This window comes from Falco punctatus (genome assembly GCF_963210335.1).
Source record: "Falco punctatus genome assembly, chromosome: 6".
NCBI classification, from domain to species: domain Eukaryota; kingdom Metazoa; phylum Chordata; class Aves; order Falconiformes; family Falconidae; genus Falco; species Falco punctatus.
The window spans coordinates 85,222,771-85,230,646 of NC_137585.1; positions in this window are offsets into that span (position 1 = coordinate 85,222,771).

Here is a 7,876-nt window from a genome sequence, read left to right on the forward strand (position 1 = left end):
TCTGAACTCAGATTTCATTCCTTTCATGACTTATGCCATCATATCATGACAACCTAAGATGCGTATCTAAGGGACATCGTTACCACTTCTCCCATTTTGTGACTAAAAGCCTTTGATTTTATCAGACCTGTTCAGAAACAAATCAAAACAAGGTTATAATCTATTATCATGTTTTATTTTGACAAAAACCTGTCTGTGGTGGATAAGCCTTTGCATGCAGTCTGGTTCTTCTACAGCAGGGCAGGTAGAAGTTGAAAAGCAGAGATGAAGTGAGCATGATGGTCCAAGGCAGCGAACAGTTTCTGTATAAGAGAACACCAAACAGACGGGGAGTCTTCAAGTTGGAAAAAGACAAATGAGGAAGGCTACAAACAATGAATGGTGCTGAAGAGGTGACGAGGTAATGATTATTCACTGTGTCGCACCATACAAAAACTACAGGGCACCCATGGAAATTATCAGGTGTCAGATTAGGAGGAGAGAGCAGGTATTTCTTTGTATAGCCCATAATTATATTGTCACAGGCTGCTGTGCAGGCCAAAAGTATAGATAAAGTCAAAAAGTCATTAGAGAAATTCAGGGAGGGCTGGTCCACTGGTAAAAATTAATTATTTTTTAAAAAAAAACAGTAGTCTTAATTCAACCTCTGACTCAGGAAAGCAGGAGAGGATAGATCGCTGTTCACATACTCTCCCTTGTGCTTTCTCTGAGCATTACTGCTGAAGTGCCATAGCCGCTGTGACAGACAGGCTACTGGGCTCAGTTCTCTGAGTCTGATGTTAATTTTATTTTATTTTTTGGCTGAGAAAATAAGGGGCTCACAACTCACAGCACCAACATAGGATAGATGGAGACACAGAAGACACAGGAACTACCCCAACTCTGATGTCATGGCTAGGTAAACTCTCTGATTCTGATGTTTTGAACACACATGCCCTAAAACTATACCTATAGATTCAAAAGCATTACATGAAGAGCATTAGATCTCTAGATATAAGAATATATATAAGGAAAAGCAATTCTATCTCTAAAGGTACCGTGATATGAGTATTTATAGCTGAAAAATGAATACATAAAGACAATTACCATATCTCAAGCAGAATAATAGCGCTCCATGCTTTTTCCAGCTAGTGGTCCTCCTGTGATACTTGGTTGCTAGCTGGGGTTAAACCATGACAACTATATTTAGCTTTTTACCACTGGGCTACTTTTTTCTATGCCATCTCCTGTATTGTCCCAGATATGTCCTTGCTGGAGAGTTCAGACTCACAGAAAGGTAAAACAGCTGTTTCTGACTCATTAAGGAGCAAATTAAAAAGCTTGTTTATTCAAGGATAAGTGCTGCCGTTCCTTTCCATAACACCTTTGCCTGTCTTGGGGTGAAATTAGGTCCTCCACCTAGCACTATACAATACTTTACAACCCAGCCTGAGCTTCTGCCAGAAAGCTGATGTTTAAAAACTACCTAAGGGAGTATCTCAGACTTGTTTGACATTTCTACTAATGGAGAAATCATAAGCTGGGATAGGTAATTTCAGGACCTGGACTAGGTCTTGTAGGAATTAATTTTCCGCTTTAAGAAGGGCCATTGATTAGTTAGTGTTCAAAATGGCTCTACTTACCCCCCCGGACATTATACCCTCCCAGGTTCCCCTCTGTTGAGCCCATTGCTGAAAGTCCATGCTCAAACTCCGAACCCTCGGTGATGCTGAGGCAGCACTGAAATTTTTATGGAAGGGAGATCCAGTATGGTGGCCCATGCCAAAAGAAATCCTTTCCTGTTATAAGCAAGTTCAGCATCTGATAGCACAAGTTAGGAGGAAACAAAGTGCATTTCAGTTAAATTTAGAGTTTTGTGTACTGTTCTCCCTAACCTAATGAACTGTGGGAGGTTCTGTGCTCTAAGTTAAGCCCAGGCTGCGTCCTATGGAAAACACACTGGATTTTTCTTCCAAAACAAAGGTTTCTCAAAGGGGCCTGCTTATTTTTCCTGAGGACTCAGACACTTGGGCTTATTCAGTATATTCCAATCAGACATCTAAAACGGACATAAAAAGATGCTTCAGGAGAATTAAGCCAGCTGGAGTTTCAAAGAAAACTATTTCTGATAGGTAAAAAGATCATAGACCAGGGATGTACATCACATGCTTGTGATTCTTCTTTTCATCTATGCTGAGGAAAGAGTAACAAAGGAATGAAAAAAAATACACCTATCGGTTTAATTAGATTGACAAATTGTCTCAGTTTGAAATAAGCAGTAAGCATGGGACAGCATGTCCATTTTCCTTTAAAAATTACTGAGAAAAATAGATATTTGTCATCACGATCTGCTGGAAAAGGAGCTAGAAGAGTCATGGGAAGTCTTGTTCGATGCTCTTGCAAACATTAGGTCCCATTAGGTACTTGAAGAAAGTGGCAAAGCTTAGCTTTTCTACAGGTTCTTTTGTTTTATCGGGTTTTGTTTCCTCACATGATAATAAGGATAAGCTCCTCACATGATATTTCTCAGTGGCCTAATATAAAAATGGTCTGAACTATGGAAGCATAAAAAAAAGGGCAAGTGGGAAGCACACACTCTCTGCTGGGGAAGCGTGGCAGGAGGCAGCGCACACCTGGATGCTTTCCCTAGGAGCAGGGGGGATGCCTGGCCGACTCCCTTGCCCAAAGATCGCAGCATGATCCACATGAAGAGTGGGGTGGTAACTCGTTGCTGAGTCGAGCTTCAAACTGCAACGCAAATCAAGATCTTGTGAGCATACGTGCCCCAGGGGGTGGCAGTTTCCTACTTCCCAGACCCAAGTGGATGACCTTTCCCTGGGTGATGTTTCATCTGGCAGGAAACTACTTCCCCACCTGTCCCCAAAACACATCTGATTATTTGGGGAATGTGGCAGCACCTCTGCATTGGATTAATTCAGCAGACGGTATGAATTTATTCACTTACCAGTCCTGACCAATTCAGGGTTTAAAATCAGAGAATAAGGTCGGCCACAACACAGTATTACATTTCACATCTGGAATGTGTGTTGCAGCTGCGCTTCAGTCTCAAGGCAATTATTTTGATCCCAAGCCCGGCTGCTGTAAATAAATCTAATTAATTAGAAAGTTTTTCCTTTGCCTTTACAGGAAAAACACGGTGTTTCAGCAGAACCATAACCACCAGAAGTAGGTCCTTGCTGCTGTTCTGCTCAGTTGTCCTAATTTATAAGAAGTGTTCTTCAGTTAAACCTCCATCTACGTCCCTCCCACGCAAACTCAGTTTTATCTCAGATTTCTGACACTAAATCACTTCTATTAGAAAGGCTGCATCAGTTCCCTGAAGCCTTTGCTTAATGCTAAGAAAATTAAAACTACTACATTCTGGAACATTTCTACACTGTTATTTTCCTTCAATTTCTCTTTTTTGACCTTGGTCACAAAAGCAAGCTGGTACTGTTTTCTCTCCTATTGCATTCATTCCAACTGCTTTAGGGCTCGTTTTGGTTCTGCTGTTTTCTCTAATGAGTAGCACACAGCTTGCAAAAATATTGCAAACACTAAAATAAACTGAGCAAACTTCCCAAACTCCCTGGCTAGAATTCCCCCCTGGACACGACAGCAAAAACACTGCAAGCTGATAAGTATTTCCAGTGGACATCCTTACAAACCGGCAGACCGAATAGCTTCTCGCATTCCTAGGAAATTCCTCTCTCTCTGTCTCTCCTGGCAAACTGGAAAAGAGACACTGCTAAGAGTGTACTGCTCAAGTGGAAGAAAAAAACCCTAACAAATTATTTAAAAATTGATGCAGTGTAAAATGTCACACTTAGACAAGTTTGTTTAAAGTGGTTTAAAAATGCTGTCGTATTACTGCGATTTACCACCTTTTGTATCGCAAATGTACTAAAAAATGCAGTTTAGCGGTGGAGACCAAGCCAGTGGTACGCTGTGCTCGTCGTTCAGCTGTGTAATTACTACAAACACATCCTGTCAGCAAGGGCCTGCGGCCCCTGGTGTGGCGGCGGCCCCCGGTGAGGCGGACCCCCGGTGAGACGGCCCCCGGTGAGGCGGACCCCCGGTGAGGCGGACCCCCGGTGAGGCGGACCCCCGGTGAGGCGGACCCCGGTGAGACGGACCCCCGGTGAGGCGGCCCCCGGTGAGGCGGCCCGCACCGCAGCGCGGGGTGAGCGCAGACGCCAGCGGGTCTGTCGGGAGCGGGGCGCGGGGCTGCGCCGAGGGCTGAGGGAAGAGGCGGGAACGTGGGCCCTTGCGCCTCTCCCCAACTGAACATCTCCGGCCGTTCACCTGCATTTGTCAAAAGCCTTAATACTTGTTTAACTAAAAAAAAAAAAAAAACAAAAAAAAACCCAAAAACAAAAACCCACAAATAAGCAGAGAGCCCTTGGTCGAGTTTAAAGGGGCGGTTACAGGGCGCCCAGCCTCGCTCCCCCGCCCGGCAGCCGGGCGCCCTCGGGGCGGCGGCGGCGGTAGCTCCGGCTGGCGGCGAGCGCCATCTAGCGGCGGGAAAGCGGCAGTCTCCGGCGGCCCCAGCGCCGCCGCCGTGCCCGCAGGGGGGCTGCTCCCGACGGGCCCGGAGCCTCGCTCCCGCTCCCTGCGCCTGGGCTGAGGAGGACACATGAGGAGATTTCCCGGTGCTCGCCCTCAGGCAGAGCGGCCTGACTGGCACTGTCTGACTCCGAACCAGACGATTGGGTAGCAGCTATAAAACATTTATTTTTAAAGCACTTTAAAGGCCAGGATTTCCAATTTCCACAACGCCTCTAATTCGCTGGAGCCTCTCAGAAAAGGCTGCTTGGACTTTCACGTTCCCCATTTCTCCACCTGAAATACATCTACATGTCCATCCGCCTGCCAGTCAGCCCATCCGGGGCTGTGGCTCTCGGAAACCCCCCTGGAATGGCCATCAGAGGCTTGGGCGCCATTAATCATGTGGTTTTGCACTGTATGGGGAAAAAAAATGAACTGGGAGATTTCTGCTGCCATTATTTCACGAAACTGCGTATACCTCAGCGTCTTCCGTGCTGCCAGTAACCTCCAGTCTGACCACAGCCATTGAGCTGAGGCGGCGAGGCCACGTTACCTGTTTCTCTGTGTGACAGGTTAATTCTACAATGCATTATTCTCACGGGCAATAAATTTCACAAGGAAGCTCGTTTCTTGGTAACACAATGAAATATTTCTACTCACTTTTGTCTTCACCGAAATGATATGGCTGTTGTGCGTCAAGTGCTGATAAACCCCCAGCCCTCACCTAGGGCTGTACCGGAGCTTATAAACATTTCTGCCAAAATTTTTCAAACACAATTGCAACCTCATTGTCACGGCCTAGTTTCAGAAAGCAACACTTCCCTAGAAGCTATTTTATAACTCTATTAAGAGCTATACGCTGAATAACAGACCTGAGTAATTGTGAACATTTCACTAAAACACTGTAGGGCTGGGGAGCAATTAGGATGCATAAATCCAACGCGGCAAAGGAGCAACAAAATGAAGGTGGTGTTAACATGTTGGCAATCCCGCCTTATACAGAAACCCATGTGTTAAAAGTATTTTGTCCATATGCTTTTTAAGGTGAGAACATGACCCTGGCAAAAACAATTTTTCTTCAACTTATTCAGGTAGAGCATACATCATCTAGAGATTGATTATGATCTTGAAGTTACTCTGTGTAGAGGCATTTAATTCACAGTTTAAATTTTAATAGACTTACAAGACATTTATTTAAATATTACAAGAGAAAGTATTTTCATATGTTGAAATTCAGCTCAGTGTGTGAAGACGTGAGCTGTCAAGACCTTACTTTTGAAGTCCAGTATCTTTGCATTATTTATTAATCCATTGCTTCCCAAGTGATTCATTAAAACAGACTGGCTTGGACACTTTGTTGCTGGGCAACTATGAGAAAGGTCAGCAAACTTTGTATGAATGATGAGGTCTAAAGGTCTCCAACCAGCTCTCCTTCATGTTCTTGAAGGCAATCTAATGTGGCCAAGTACAGCCTGATGTCCTTTCTTGCCCATTTTTTAAGTGAAACAAACGCCTATGGTAATCAGCTAAACCACCAGCCCAAACTAAAAAAAAAAAAATGAAAAATGGCAAGGTTCACATAGGGTAATTCAAAGTGATAATTAGGTAACAGAAATACTAGTGTTGACATAATAACAGTACTTCTAAAACAAACACCATTACTCTGTCTCTTGCAGTATTAACTGAAAATCACAAGAGCTGTGCAAACAGCAATCCAGCATGTGAATAACAGGAGGAAAGCATTTCTTACAGAAACATGCAAACTGGAGATTGACGTGATTTTTCTAATTACTTTGTCCACCTCTTTAGTAGTACAGACTGATCCCTTTGTGTTCTGTACATTTGATTTCTAATTCTATAGCATGCACAGTGCTATTCCACTTCAAAACTGAGCACTTAAAGGGATTAGTTTGTTGATTGCTTTCATGAGATAATATAGCCTTATTCTACTCTATGTTATTTACCCATCTTTTCTTTCCAAGGAGAAAATTCTGATGAGCCTTATGCTTTGAATAGCAGAATTATCTCCAAGAGAGTGTGACAATTGTGTAATCATTCAAATAAGCCGGTAAACAAGCCAGGACGAATTTATCCCTGACATAACAATTCTGATTCAACTGAAATAAAAACAGTCAAAAGTCCACAGTAACAGAGTAAAATGCCTTTGGGATTTCAATGAGTGAAACCTCTCAGGCCAGAAATACCTGTTTTGGTTTCTTAACCAGATTAATGCATCAGCCTTGCAGAATATACTGTGTGTTAAAATACAGCAACGTGGCCAGAGACCAATGAAACCAGTTCTCAGCCAAGCCCAAGTTGCTTTAACAAATACAAAGCAGAATTAACATTGTAACTAATATAGTCATCTGGCCTTGGAAATAAATTATGAAAGGTAGATTTCTAGTAACTTTTTTTCAGGGATGAACTGAACCTTTAAGGCTTTTTAATTAAAATAGTAAAGATGCATGTTGCCTTTCAGGGAGATGTGGGGAGGCTTGTAGAGCACTGAAGTCTGAAGAAGCAGTGATGATACAATTTCTGTTATTCGATGGTTTATGCAACCACAAACTCAGAGCTAGTGTGGCTTTAATTTAATGCATGGTTAGAAGACCAAGAATGCAGAACACGCCCCAGAGCACTCGGGCACCACAGTTGAGGTGAAGACTCTGGCCATACCTGGAATACTGCCTAGCATTAACTACTGCTTTCTTTGAAGAACTCTGAAAAATGTGAAAGGACTTCCAAAAGGATTTAGAAGAATTATTTGAAGCCCAGGGAACCTAATAACGGAAGAACCTCAAATATTTAGTTTGTTAAAGAAAAAGCTCGGAGTTGAGGTGATCAAAGTATCTGTTTAGGACAAGATTTCTAATAGTCAAAGCTGAAAGAAAAGGAAGATTCTCTAGTTGGATGCTATGCCAAATAAAACCAGAAAAGAAATAAGGACCACATTTTTTACAATAAGCATAATTAACTCCTGGAATGATCTACTCAGGGAGCAGGTGTTTTCTCCATCATTCTAAGTCTATCTGGGGCAGGTATGAGCTTTGCACATTAATGTTTGGAAAGAGACACACTGAAACCTGCTGAAAAACATTGCTGCAGCTTGTCCAAACATTGAAACTGCCAGCTTGCGCAGATGCAGCAAGAAAAGCTTGTGATTCAGTAGTAACGGCCTGCTGCTACCTACCAACGCTCACACCAGCAGGCTGTGTAGAAGCCAGTACAAATCTTCCCATGGTTGACATCAGGGAGCTGAGAGGAGGAAGGCGGCGACCTGACCTTTAGATATAAAGGTCCCAGCGCTCTGTCACAGTGCCAGGCAGGGTCCCAGGTGGTTTAACAGCCA